The sequence below is a fragment of the Phalangium opilio genome, unplaced genomic scaffold (genome assembly GCF_054372755.1).
Source record: "Phalangium opilio isolate 3A_F unplaced genomic scaffold, DU_Popi_V2 ptg000092l_1, whole genome shotgun sequence".
Lineage (NCBI taxonomy): Eukaryota > Metazoa > Arthropoda > Arachnida > Opiliones > Phalangiidae > Phalangium > Phalangium opilio.
In genome coordinates, this window is record NW_028324197.1 from 3,010,420 (window position 1) to 3,019,794 (window position 9,375).

At 36.1% G+C, this 9,375-nt stretch overlaps 43 non-coding genes across 43 annotated transcripts; all 43 read right to left on the reverse strand.

Annotated features, from left to right (window-relative positions):
• Positions 1-37: 37 nt before the first annotated feature.
• Positions 38-110, reverse strand: TRNAT-AGU (transfer RNA threonine (anticodon AGU)). The gene has a single exon. It is a non-coding gene; the product is annotated as a tRNA-Thr (tRNA).
• Positions 111-276: 166 nt separating this feature from the next.
• TRNAT-UGU (transfer RNA threonine (anticodon UGU)) lies at positions 277-349 on the reverse strand. Its single transcript has one exon. It is a non-coding gene; the product is annotated as a tRNA-Thr (tRNA).
• A 133-nt stretch (positions 350-482) lies between these two features.
• Positions 483-555, reverse strand: TRNAT-AGU (transfer RNA threonine (anticodon AGU)). Its single transcript has one exon. It is a non-coding gene; the product is annotated as a tRNA-Thr (tRNA).
• Positions 556-688: 133 nt separating this feature from the next.
• Positions 689-761, reverse strand: TRNAT-UGU (transfer RNA threonine (anticodon UGU)). Its single transcript has one exon. It is a non-coding gene; the product is annotated as a tRNA-Thr (tRNA).
• A 133-nt stretch (positions 762-894) lies between these two features.
• TRNAT-AGU (transfer RNA threonine (anticodon AGU)) lies at positions 895-967 on the reverse strand. The gene has a single exon. It is a non-coding gene; the product is annotated as a tRNA-Thr (tRNA).
• Positions 968-1,100: 133 nt separating this feature from the next.
• On the reverse strand, positions 1,101-1,173 carry TRNAT-AGU (transfer RNA threonine (anticodon AGU)). The gene has a single exon. It is a non-coding gene; the product is annotated as a tRNA-Thr (tRNA).
• A 133-nt stretch (positions 1,174-1,306) lies between these two features.
• On the reverse strand, positions 1,307-1,379 carry TRNAT-AGU (transfer RNA threonine (anticodon AGU)). Its single transcript has one exon. It is a non-coding gene; the product is annotated as a tRNA-Thr (tRNA).
• Positions 1,380-1,545: 166 nt separating this feature from the next.
• On the reverse strand, positions 1,546-1,618 carry TRNAT-UGU (transfer RNA threonine (anticodon UGU)). Its single transcript has one exon. It is a non-coding gene; the product is annotated as a tRNA-Thr (tRNA).
• Positions 1,619-1,751: 133 nt separating this feature from the next.
• Positions 1,752-1,824, reverse strand: TRNAT-AGU (transfer RNA threonine (anticodon AGU)). Its single transcript has one exon. It is a non-coding gene; the product is annotated as a tRNA-Thr (tRNA).
• A 133-nt stretch (positions 1,825-1,957) lies between these two features.
• TRNAT-UGU (transfer RNA threonine (anticodon UGU)) lies at positions 1,958-2,030 on the reverse strand. The gene has a single exon. It is a non-coding gene; the product is annotated as a tRNA-Thr (tRNA).
• A 133-nt stretch (positions 2,031-2,163) lies between these two features.
• On the reverse strand, positions 2,164-2,236 carry TRNAT-UGU (transfer RNA threonine (anticodon UGU)). The gene has a single exon. It is a non-coding gene; the product is annotated as a tRNA-Thr (tRNA).
• A 133-nt stretch (positions 2,237-2,369) lies between these two features.
• TRNAT-AGU (transfer RNA threonine (anticodon AGU)) lies at positions 2,370-2,442 on the reverse strand. The gene has a single exon. It is a non-coding gene; the product is annotated as a tRNA-Thr (tRNA).
• Positions 2,443-2,575: 133 nt separating this feature from the next.
• Positions 2,576-2,648, reverse strand: TRNAT-AGU (transfer RNA threonine (anticodon AGU)). The gene has a single exon. It is a non-coding gene; the product is annotated as a tRNA-Thr (tRNA).
• Positions 2,649-2,814: 166 nt separating this feature from the next.
• TRNAT-UGU (transfer RNA threonine (anticodon UGU)) lies at positions 2,815-2,887 on the reverse strand. Its single transcript has one exon. It is a non-coding gene; the product is annotated as a tRNA-Thr (tRNA).
• Positions 2,888-3,020: 133 nt separating this feature from the next.
• On the reverse strand, positions 3,021-3,093 carry TRNAT-AGU (transfer RNA threonine (anticodon AGU)). The gene has a single exon. It is a non-coding gene; the product is annotated as a tRNA-Thr (tRNA).
• Positions 3,094-3,226: 133 nt separating this feature from the next.
• Positions 3,227-3,299, reverse strand: TRNAT-AGU (transfer RNA threonine (anticodon AGU)). The gene has a single exon. It is a non-coding gene; the product is annotated as a tRNA-Thr (tRNA).
• A 166-nt stretch (positions 3,300-3,465) lies between these two features.
• TRNAT-AGU (transfer RNA threonine (anticodon AGU)) lies at positions 3,466-3,538 on the reverse strand. Its single transcript has one exon. It is a non-coding gene; the product is annotated as a tRNA-Thr (tRNA).
• A 133-nt stretch (positions 3,539-3,671) lies between these two features.
• TRNAT-AGU (transfer RNA threonine (anticodon AGU)) lies at positions 3,672-3,744 on the reverse strand. The gene has a single exon. It is a non-coding gene; the product is annotated as a tRNA-Thr (tRNA).
• Positions 3,745-3,910: 166 nt separating this feature from the next.
• On the reverse strand, positions 3,911-3,983 carry TRNAT-AGU (transfer RNA threonine (anticodon AGU)). Its single transcript has one exon. It is a non-coding gene; the product is annotated as a tRNA-Thr (tRNA).
• Positions 3,984-4,322: 339 nt separating this feature from the next.
• On the reverse strand, positions 4,323-4,395 carry TRNAT-AGU (transfer RNA threonine (anticodon AGU)). Its single transcript has one exon. It is a non-coding gene; the product is annotated as a tRNA-Thr (tRNA).
• Positions 4,396-4,561: 166 nt separating this feature from the next.
• TRNAT-UGU (transfer RNA threonine (anticodon UGU)) lies at positions 4,562-4,634 on the reverse strand. Its single transcript has one exon. It is a non-coding gene; the product is annotated as a tRNA-Thr (tRNA).
• Positions 4,635-4,767: 133 nt separating this feature from the next.
• Positions 4,768-4,840, reverse strand: TRNAT-AGU (transfer RNA threonine (anticodon AGU)). The gene has a single exon. It is a non-coding gene; the product is annotated as a tRNA-Thr (tRNA).
• Positions 4,841-4,973: 133 nt separating this feature from the next.
• TRNAT-UGU (transfer RNA threonine (anticodon UGU)) lies at positions 4,974-5,046 on the reverse strand. The gene has a single exon. It is a non-coding gene; the product is annotated as a tRNA-Thr (tRNA).
• Positions 5,047-5,179: 133 nt separating this feature from the next.
• Positions 5,180-5,252, reverse strand: TRNAT-AGU (transfer RNA threonine (anticodon AGU)). Its single transcript has one exon. It is a non-coding gene; the product is annotated as a tRNA-Thr (tRNA).
• Positions 5,253-5,385: 133 nt separating this feature from the next.
• On the reverse strand, positions 5,386-5,458 carry TRNAT-AGU (transfer RNA threonine (anticodon AGU)). Its single transcript has one exon. It is a non-coding gene; the product is annotated as a tRNA-Thr (tRNA).
• A 133-nt stretch (positions 5,459-5,591) lies between these two features.
• On the reverse strand, positions 5,592-5,664 carry TRNAT-AGU (transfer RNA threonine (anticodon AGU)). Its single transcript has one exon. It is a non-coding gene; the product is annotated as a tRNA-Thr (tRNA).
• A 166-nt stretch (positions 5,665-5,830) lies between these two features.
• TRNAT-UGU (transfer RNA threonine (anticodon UGU)) lies at positions 5,831-5,903 on the reverse strand. The gene has a single exon. It is a non-coding gene; the product is annotated as a tRNA-Thr (tRNA).
• A 133-nt stretch (positions 5,904-6,036) lies between these two features.
• On the reverse strand, positions 6,037-6,109 carry TRNAT-AGU (transfer RNA threonine (anticodon AGU)). The gene has a single exon. It is a non-coding gene; the product is annotated as a tRNA-Thr (tRNA).
• A 133-nt stretch (positions 6,110-6,242) lies between these two features.
• On the reverse strand, positions 6,243-6,315 carry TRNAT-UGU (transfer RNA threonine (anticodon UGU)). Its single transcript has one exon. It is a non-coding gene; the product is annotated as a tRNA-Thr (tRNA).
• A 133-nt stretch (positions 6,316-6,448) lies between these two features.
• TRNAT-AGU (transfer RNA threonine (anticodon AGU)) lies at positions 6,449-6,521 on the reverse strand. The gene has a single exon. It is a non-coding gene; the product is annotated as a tRNA-Thr (tRNA).
• Positions 6,522-6,654: 133 nt separating this feature from the next.
• On the reverse strand, positions 6,655-6,727 carry TRNAT-AGU (transfer RNA threonine (anticodon AGU)). The gene has a single exon. It is a non-coding gene; the product is annotated as a tRNA-Thr (tRNA).
• Positions 6,728-6,893: 166 nt separating this feature from the next.
• TRNAT-UGU (transfer RNA threonine (anticodon UGU)) lies at positions 6,894-6,966 on the reverse strand. Its single transcript has one exon. It is a non-coding gene; the product is annotated as a tRNA-Thr (tRNA).
• A 133-nt stretch (positions 6,967-7,099) lies between these two features.
• Positions 7,100-7,172, reverse strand: TRNAT-AGU (transfer RNA threonine (anticodon AGU)). Its single transcript has one exon. It is a non-coding gene; the product is annotated as a tRNA-Thr (tRNA).
• Positions 7,173-7,305: 133 nt separating this feature from the next.
• TRNAT-AGU (transfer RNA threonine (anticodon AGU)) lies at positions 7,306-7,378 on the reverse strand. The gene has a single exon. It is a non-coding gene; the product is annotated as a tRNA-Thr (tRNA).
• A 166-nt stretch (positions 7,379-7,544) lies between these two features.
• TRNAT-AGU (transfer RNA threonine (anticodon AGU)) lies at positions 7,545-7,617 on the reverse strand. The gene has a single exon. It is a non-coding gene; the product is annotated as a tRNA-Thr (tRNA).
• Positions 7,618-7,783: 166 nt separating this feature from the next.
• TRNAT-UGU (transfer RNA threonine (anticodon UGU)) lies at positions 7,784-7,856 on the reverse strand. The gene has a single exon. It is a non-coding gene; the product is annotated as a tRNA-Thr (tRNA).
• Positions 7,857-7,989: 133 nt separating this feature from the next.
• Positions 7,990-8,062, reverse strand: TRNAT-AGU (transfer RNA threonine (anticodon AGU)). Its single transcript has one exon. It is a non-coding gene; the product is annotated as a tRNA-Thr (tRNA).
• Positions 8,063-8,195: 133 nt separating this feature from the next.
• TRNAT-UGU (transfer RNA threonine (anticodon UGU)) lies at positions 8,196-8,268 on the reverse strand. Its single transcript has one exon. It is a non-coding gene; the product is annotated as a tRNA-Thr (tRNA).
• A 133-nt stretch (positions 8,269-8,401) lies between these two features.
• TRNAT-AGU (transfer RNA threonine (anticodon AGU)) lies at positions 8,402-8,474 on the reverse strand. The gene has a single exon. It is a non-coding gene; the product is annotated as a tRNA-Thr (tRNA).
• Positions 8,475-8,607: 133 nt separating this feature from the next.
• Positions 8,608-8,680, reverse strand: TRNAT-AGU (transfer RNA threonine (anticodon AGU)). Its single transcript has one exon. It is a non-coding gene; the product is annotated as a tRNA-Thr (tRNA).
• Positions 8,681-8,846: 166 nt separating this feature from the next.
• On the reverse strand, positions 8,847-8,919 carry TRNAT-UGU (transfer RNA threonine (anticodon UGU)). Its single transcript has one exon. It is a non-coding gene; the product is annotated as a tRNA-Thr (tRNA).
• Positions 8,920-9,052: 133 nt separating this feature from the next.
• Positions 9,053-9,125, reverse strand: TRNAT-AGU (transfer RNA threonine (anticodon AGU)). Its single transcript has one exon. It is a non-coding gene; the product is annotated as a tRNA-Thr (tRNA).
• A 133-nt stretch (positions 9,126-9,258) lies between these two features.
• On the reverse strand, positions 9,259-9,331 carry TRNAT-AGU (transfer RNA threonine (anticodon AGU)). The gene has a single exon. It is a non-coding gene; the product is annotated as a tRNA-Thr (tRNA).
• Positions 9,332-9,375: the final 44 nt, after the last annotated feature.

The following is a 9,375-nucleotide window of genomic DNA, read 5'->3' on the forward strand; positions in this document are numbered from 1 at the left end:
TATAGCTACGAAGTCTAGTTCAGGTAACTTAACAGCGAGGCTCCGACGAGAATCGAACTCATGATCTCCTGTTTACTAGACAGGCGCTTAAACCACTAAGCCACGGAGCCCTTGCTTTGAAGTGATATGAATTCTGAATATTTCAGTAAATTAACTAAATTATCTCATCGGAACTTTTACACTATTGTTTGCATATATGCATATCTAAATCAACAATTATTTTCAATTTTTCAAAATTTAATAGCTACGAAATCTAGTTCAAGTAATATAACAGCGAGGCTCCGACGAGAATCGAACTCATGACCTCCTGTTTACAAGACAGGCGCTTTAATCACTAAGCCACGGAGCCCTTGCTTTGAAGCGATATGAATGCAGAATATTTCAGTAAATTAACTAAATTATCTCATCGAAACTTTTGCCCTATTATTTTAATTTTTCAATATTATATATCTACGAAATCTAGTTCAAGTAACATAACAGCGAGGCTCCGATGAGAATCGAACTCATGATCTCCTGTTTACTAGACAGGCGCTTTAACCACTAAGCCACGGAACCCTTGCTTTGAAGCGACATGAATGCTGAATATTCCAGTAATTTAACTAAATTATCTCATCGGAACTTTTGCCCTATTATTTTAATTTTTCAAAATTTAATAGCTACGAAATCTAGTTCAAGTAATATAACAGCGAGGCTCCGACGAGAATCGAACTCATGATCTCCTGTTTACAAGACAGGCGCTTTAACCACTAAGCCACAGAGCCCTTGCATTGAAGCGATATGAATGCAGAATATTTCAGTAAATTAACTAAATTATCTCATCGAAACTTTTGCCCTATTATTTTAATTTTTCAAAATTATATAGCTACGAAATCTAGTTCAAGTAACATAACAGCGAGGCTCCGACGAGAATCGAACTCATGATCTCCTGTTTACTAGACAGGCGCTTTAACCACTAAGCCACGGAGCCCTTGCTTTGAAGGGACATGAATGCTGAATATTCCAGTAATTTAACTAAATTATCTCATCGGAACTTTTGCCCTATTATTTTAATTTTTCAAAATTATATAGCTACGAAGTCTAGTTCAGGTAACTTAACAGCGAGGCTCCGACGAGAATCGAACTCATGATCTCCTGTTTACTAGACAGGCGCTTAAACCATTAAGCCACGGAGCCCTTGCTTTGAAGCGACATGAATGCTGAATATTCCAGTAATTTAACTAAATTATCTCATCGGAACTTTTGCCCTATTATTTTAATTTTTCAAAATTATATAGCTACGAAGTCTAGTTCAGGTAACTTAACAGCGAGGCTCCGACGAGAATCGAACTCATGATCTCCTGTTTACTAGACAGGCGCTTAAACCACTAAGCCACGGAGCCCTTGCTTTGAAGTGATATGAATTCTGAATATTTCAGTAAATTAACTAAATTATCTCATCGGAACTTTTACACTATTGTTTGCATATATGCATATCTAAATCAACAATTATTTTCAATTTTTCAAAATTTAATAGCTACGAAATCTAGTTCAAGTAATATAACAGCGAGGCTCCGACGAGAATCGAACTCATGACCTCCTGTTTACAAGACAGGCGCTTTAATCACTAAGCCACGGAGCCCTTGCTTTGAAGCGATATGAATGCAGAATATTTCAGTAAATTAACTAAATTATCTCATCGAAACTTTTGCCCTATTATTTTAATTTTTCAATATTATATATCTACGAAATCTAGTTCAAGTAACATAACAGCGAGGCTCCGATGAGAATCGAACTCATGATCTCCTGTTTACTAGACAGGCGCTTTAACCACTAAGCCACGGAACCCTTGCTTTGAAGCGACATGAATGCTGAATATTCCAGTAATTTAACTAAATTATCTCATCGGAACTTTTGCCCTATTATTTTAATTTTTCAAAATTTAATAGCTACGAAATCTAGTTCAAGTAATATAACAGCGAGGCTCCGACGAGAATCGAACTCATGATCTCCTGTTTACAAGACAGGCGCTTTAACCACTAAGCCACAGAGCCCTTGCATTGAAGCGATATGAATGCAGAATATTTCAGTAAATTAACTAAATTATCTCATCGAAACTTTTGCCCTATTATTTTAATTTTTCAAAATTATATAGCTACGAAATCTAGTTCAAGTAACATAACAGCGAGGCTCCGACGAGAATCGAACTCATGATCTCCTGTTTACAAGACAGGCGCTTTAACCACTAAGCCACAGAGCCCTTGCATTGAAGCGATATGAATGCAGAATATTTCAGTAAATTAACTAAATTATCTCATCGAAACTTTTGCCCTATTATTTTAATTTTTCAAAATTATATAGCTACGAAATCTAGTTCAAGTAACATAACAGCGAGGCTCCGACGAGAATCGAACTCATGATCTCCTGTTTACTAGACAGGCGCTTTAACCACTAAGCCACGGAGCCCTTGCTTTGAAGCGACATGAATGCTGAATATTCCAGTAATTTAACTAAATTATCTCATCGGAACTTTTGCCCTATTATTTTAATTTTTCAAAATTATATAGCTACGAAGTCTAGTTCAGGTAACTTAACAGCGAGGCTCCGACGAGAATCGAACTCATGATCTCCTGTTTACTAGACAGGCGCTTAAACCACTAAGCCACGGAGCCCTTGCTTTGAAGTGATATGAATTCTGACTATTTCAGTAAATTAACTAAATTATCTCATCGGAACTTTTACACTATTGTTTGCATATATGCATATCTAAATCAACTATTATTTTCAATTTTTCAAAATTTAATAGCTACGAAATCTAGTTCAAGTAATATAACAGCGAGGCTCCGACGAGAATCGAACTCATGACCTCCTGTTTACAAGACAGGCGCTTTAAACACTAAGCCATGGAGCCCTTGCTTTGAAGCGATATGAATGCAGAATATTTCAGTAAATTAACTAATTTATCTCATCGAAACTTTTGCCCTATTATTTTAATTTTTCAATATTATATAGCTACGAAATATAGTTCAAGTAACATAACAGCGAGGCTCCGACGAGAATCGAACTCATGATTTCCTGTTTACTAGACAGGCGCTTTAACCACTAAGCCACGGAGCCCTTGCTTTGAAGCGACTGTAATGCAGAATATTTCAGTAAATTAACTAATTTATCTCATCGAAACTTTTGCCCTATTATTTTAATTTTTCAAAATTATATAGCTACGAAGTCTAGTTCAAGTAACTTAACAGCGAGGCTCCGACGAGAATCGAACTCATGATCTCCTGTTTACTAGACAGGCGCTTAAACCACTAAGCCACGGAGCCCTTGCTTTGAAGTGATATGAATTCTGAATATTTCAGTAAATTAACTAAATTATCTCATCGGAACTTTTACACTATTGTTTGCATATATGCATATCTAAATCAACAATTATTTTCAATTTTTCAAAATTTAATAGCTACGAAATCTAGTTCAAGTAATATAACAGCGAGGCTCCGACGAGAATCGAACTCATGATCTCCTGTTTACTAGACAGGCGCTTTAACCACTAAGCCACGGAGCCCTAGCTTTGAAGCGACATGAATGCTGAATATTCCAGTAATTTAACTAAATTATCTCATCGGAACTTTTGCCCTATTATTTTAATTTTTCAAAATTATATAGCTACGAAGTCTAGTTCAGGTAACTTAACAGCGAGGCTCCGACGAGAATCGAACTCATGATCTCCTGTTTACTAGACAGGCGCTTAAACCACTAAGCCACGGAGCCCTTGCTTTGAAGTGATATGAATTCTGAATATTTCAGTAAATTAACTAAATTATCTCATCGGAACTTTTACACTATTGTTTGCATATATGCATATCTAAATCAACAATTATTTTCAATTTTTCAAAATTTAATAGCTACGAAATCTAGTTCAAGTAATATAACAGCGAGGCTCCGACGAGAATCGAACTCATGATCTCCTGTTTACTAGACAGGCGCTTTAACCACTAAGCCACGGAGCCCTAGCTTTGAAGCGACATGAATGCTGAATATTCCAGTAATTTAACTAAATTATCTCATCGGAACTTTTGCCCTATTATTTTAATTTTTCAAAATTATATAGCTACGAAGTCTAGTTCAGGTAACTTAACAGCGAGGCTCCGACGAGAATCGAACTCATGATCTCCTGTTTACTAGACAGGCGCTTAAACCATTAAGCCACGGATCCCTTGCTTTGAAGCGACATGAATGCTGAATATTCCAGTAATTTAACTAAATTATCTCATCGGAACTTTTGCCCTATTATTTTAATTTTTCAAAATTATACAGCTACGAAGTCTAGTTCAGGTAACTTAACAGCGAGGCTCCGACGAGAATCGAACTCATGATCTCCTGTTTACTAGACAGGCGCTTAAACCACTAAGCCACGGAGCCCTTGCTTTGAAGTGATATGAATTCTGAATATTTCAGTAAATTAACTAAATTATCTCATCGGAACTTTTACACTATTGTTTGCATATATGCATATCTAAATCAACAATTATTTTCAATTTTTCAAAATTTAATAGCTACGAAATCTAGTTCAAGTAATATAACAGCGAGGCTCCGACGAGAATCGAACTCATGACCTCCTGTTTACAAGACAGGCGCTTTAATCACTAAGCCACGGAGCCCTTGCTTTGAAGCGATATGAATGCAGAATATTTCAGTAAATTAACTAAATTATCTCATCGAAACTTTTGCCCTATTATTTTAATTTTTCAATATTATATATCTACGAAATCTAGTTCAAGTAACATAACAGCGAGGCTCCGATGAGAATCGAACTCATGATCTCCTGTTTACTAGACAGGCGCTTTAACCACTAAGCCACGGAACCCTTGCTTTGAAGCGACATGAATGCTGAATATTCCAGTAATTTAACTAAATTATCTCATCGGAACTTTTGCCCTATTATTTTAATTTTTCAAAATTTAATAGCTACGAAATCTAGTTCAAGTAATATAACAGCGAGGCTCCGACGAGAATCGAACTCATGATCTCCTGTTTACAAGACAGGCGCTTTAACCACTAAGCCACAGAGCCCTTGCATTGAAGCGATATGAATGCAGAATATTTCAGTAAATTAACTAAATTATCTCATCGAAACTTTTGCCCTATTATTTTAATTTTTCAAAATTATATAGCTACGAAATCTAGTTCAAGTAACATAACAGCGAGGCTCCGACGAGAATCGAACTCATGATCTCCTGTTTACTAGACAGGCGCTTTAACCACTAAGCCACGGAGCCCTTGCTTTGAAGGGACATGAATGCTGAATATTCCAGTAATTTAACTAAATTATCTCATCGGAACTTTTGCCCTATTATTTTAATTTTTCAAAATTATATAGCTACGAAGTCTAGTTCAGGTAACTTAACAGCGAGGCTCCGACGAGAATCGAACTCATGATCTCCTGTTTACTAGACAGGCGCTTAAACCATTAAGCCACGGAGCCCTTGCTTTGAAGCGACATGAATGCTGAATATTCCAGTAATTTAACTAAATTATCTCATCGGAACTTTTGCCCTATTATTTTAATTTTTCAAAATTATATAGCTACGAAGTCTAGTTCAGGTAACTTAACAGCGAGGCTCCGACGAGAATCGAACTCATGATCTCCTGTTTACTAGACAGGCGCTTAAACCACTAAGCCACGGAGCCCTTGCTTTGAAGTGATATGAATTCTGAATATTTCAGTAAATTAACTAAATTATCTCATCGGAACTTTTACACTATTGTTTGCATATATGCATATCTAAATCAACAATTATTTTCAATTTTTCAAAATTTAATAGCTACGAAATCTAGTTCAAGTAATATAACAGCGAGGCTCCGACGAGAATCGAACTCATGACCTCCTGTTTACAAGACAGGCGCTTTAATCACTAAGCCACGGAGCCCTTGCTTTGAAGCGATATGAATGCAGAATATTTCAGTAAATTAACTAAATTATCTCATCGAAACTTTTGCCCTATTATTTTAATTTTTCAATATTATATATCTACGAAATCTAGTTCAAGTAACATAACAGCGAGGCTCCGATGAGAATCGAACTCATGATCTCCTGTTTACTAGACAGGCGCTTTAACCACTAAGCCACGGAACCCTTGCTTTGAAGCGACATGAATGCTGAATATTCCAGTAATTTAACTAAATTATCTCATCGGAACTTTTGCCCTATTATTTTAATTTTTCAAAATTTAATAGCTACGAAATCTAGTTCAAGTAATATAACAGCGAGGCTCCGACGAGAATCGAACTCATGATCTCCTGTTTACAAGACAGGCGCTTTAACCACTAAGCCACAGAGCCCTTGCATTGAAGCGATATGAATGCAGAATATTTCAGTAAATTAACTAAATTATCTCATCGAAACTTTTGCCCTATTATTTTAATTTTTCAAAATTATATAGCTACGAAATCTAGTTCAAGTAACATAACAGCGAGGCTCCGACGAGAATCGAACTCATGATCTCCTGTTTACTAGACAGGCGCTTTAACCACTAAGCCACGGAGCCCTTGCTTTGAAGGGACATGAATGCTGAATATTCCAGTAATTTAACTAAATTATCTCATCGGAACTTTTGCCCTATTATTTTAATTTTTCAAAATTATATAGCTACGAAGTCTAGTTCAGGTAACTTAACAGCGAGGCTCCGACGAGAATCGAACTCATGATCTCCTGTTTACTAGACAGGCGCTTAAACCACTAAGCCACGGAGCCCTTGCTTTGAAGTGATATGAATTCTGACTATTTCAGTAAATTAACTAAATTATCTCATCGGAACTTTTACACTATTGTTTGCATATATGCATATCTAAATCAACAATTATTTTCAATTTTTCAAAATTTAATAGCTACGAAATCTAGTTCAAGTAATATAACAGCGAGGCTCCGACGAGAATCGAACTCATGACCTCCTGTTTACAAGACAGGCGCTTTAAACACTAAGCCATGGAGCCCTTGCTTTGAAGCGATATGAATGCAGAATATTTCAGTAAATTAACTAATTTATCTCATCGAAACTTTTGCCCTATTATTTTAATTTTTCAATATTATATAGCTACGAAATCTAGTTCAAGTAACATAACAGCGAGGCTCCGACGAGAATCGAACTCATGATTTCCTGTTTACTAGACAGGCGCTTTAACCACTAAGCCACGGAGCCCTTGCTTTGAAGCGACTGTAATGCAGAATATTTCAGTAAATTAACTAATTTATCTCATCGAAACTTTTGCCCTATTATTTTAATCTTTCAAAATTATATAGCTACGAAGTCTAGTTCAAGTAACTTAACAGCGAGGCTCCGACGAGAATCGAACTCATGATCTCCTGTTTACTAGACAGGCGCTTAAACCACTAAGCCACGGAGCCCTTGCTTTGAAGTGATATGAATTCTGAATATTTCAGTAAATTAACTAAATTATCTCATCGGAACTTTTACACTATTGTTTGCATATATGCATATCTAAATCAACAATTATTTTCAATTTTTCAAAATTTAATAGCTACGAAATCTAGTTCAAGTAATATAACAGCGAGGCTCCGACGAGAATCGAACTCATGATCTCCTGTTTACTAGACAGGCGCTTTAACCACTAAGCCACGGAGCCCTTGCTTTGAAGTGATATGAATTCTGAATATTTCAGTAAATTAACTAAATTATCTCATCGGAACTTTTACACTATTGTTTGCATATATGCATATCTAAATCAACAATTATTTTCAATTTTTCAAAATTTAATAGCTACGAAATCTAGTTCAAGTAATATAACAGCGAGGCTCCGACGAGAATCGAACTCATGACCTCCTGTTTACAAGACAGGCGCTTTAATCACTAAGCCACGGAGCCCTTGCTTTGAAGCGATATGAATGCAGAATATTTCAGTAAATTAACTAAATTATCTCATCGAAACTTTTGCCCTATTATTTTAATTTTTCAATATTATATATCTACGAAATCTAGTTCAAGTAACATAACAGCGAGGCTCCGATGAGAATCGAACTCATGATCTCCTGTTTACTAGACAGGCGCTTTAACCACTAAGCCACGGAACCCTTGCTTTGAAGCGACATGAATGCTGAATATTCCAGTAATTTAACTAAATTATCTCATCGGAACTTTTGCCCTATTATTTTAATTTTTCAAAATTTAATAGCTACGAAATCTAGTTCAAGTAATATAACAGCGAGGCTCCGACGAGAATCGAACTCATGATCTCCTGTTTACAAGACAGGCGCTTTAACCACTAAGCCACAGAGCCCTTGCATTGAAGCGATATGAATGCAGAATATTTCAGTAAATTAACTAAATTATCTCATCGAAACTTTTGCCCTATTATTTTAATTTTTCAAAATTATATAGCTACGAAATCTAGTTCAAGTAACATAACAGCGAGGCTCCGACGAGAATCGAACTCATGATCTCCTGTTTACTAGACAGGCGCTTTAACCACTAAGCCACGGAGCCCTTGCTTTGAAGGGACATGAATGCTGAATATTCCAGTAATTTAACTAAATTATCTCATCGGAACTTTTGCCCTATTATTTTAATTTTTCAAAATTATATAGCTACGAAGTCTAGTTCAGGTAACTTAACAGCGAGGCTCCGACGAGAATCGAACTCATGATCTCCTGTTTACTAGACAGGCGCTTAAACCACTAAGCCACGGAGCCCTTGCTTTGAAGTGATATGAATTCTGACTATTTCAGTAAATTAACTAAATTATCTCATCGGAACTTTTACACTATTGTTTGCATATATGCATATCTAAATCAACAATTATTTTCAATTTTTCAAAATTTAATAGCTACGAAATCTAGTTCAAGTAATATAACAGCGAGGCTCCGACGAGAATCGAACTCATGACCTCCTGTTTACAAGACAGGCGCTTAAAACACTAAGCCATGGAGCCCTTGCTTTGAAGCGATATGAATGCAGAATATTTCAGTAAATTAACTAATTTATCTCATCGAAACTTTTGCCCTATTATTTTAATTTTTCAATATTATATAGCTACGAAATCTAGTTCAAGTAACATAACAGCGAGGCTCCGACGAGAATCGAACTCATGATTTCCTGTTTACTAGACAGGCGCTTTAACCACTAAGCCACGGAGCCCTTGCTTTGAAGCGACTGTAATGCAGAATATTTCAGTAAATTAACTAATTTATCTCATCGAAACTTTTGCCCTATTATTTTAATCTTTCAAAATTATATAGCTACGAAGTCTAGTTCAAGTAACTTAACAGCGAGGCTCCGACGAGAATCGAACTCATGATCTCCTGTTTACTAGACAGGCGCTTAAACCACTAAGCCACGGAGCCCTTGCTTTGAAGTGATATGAATTCTGAATATTTCAGTAAATTAA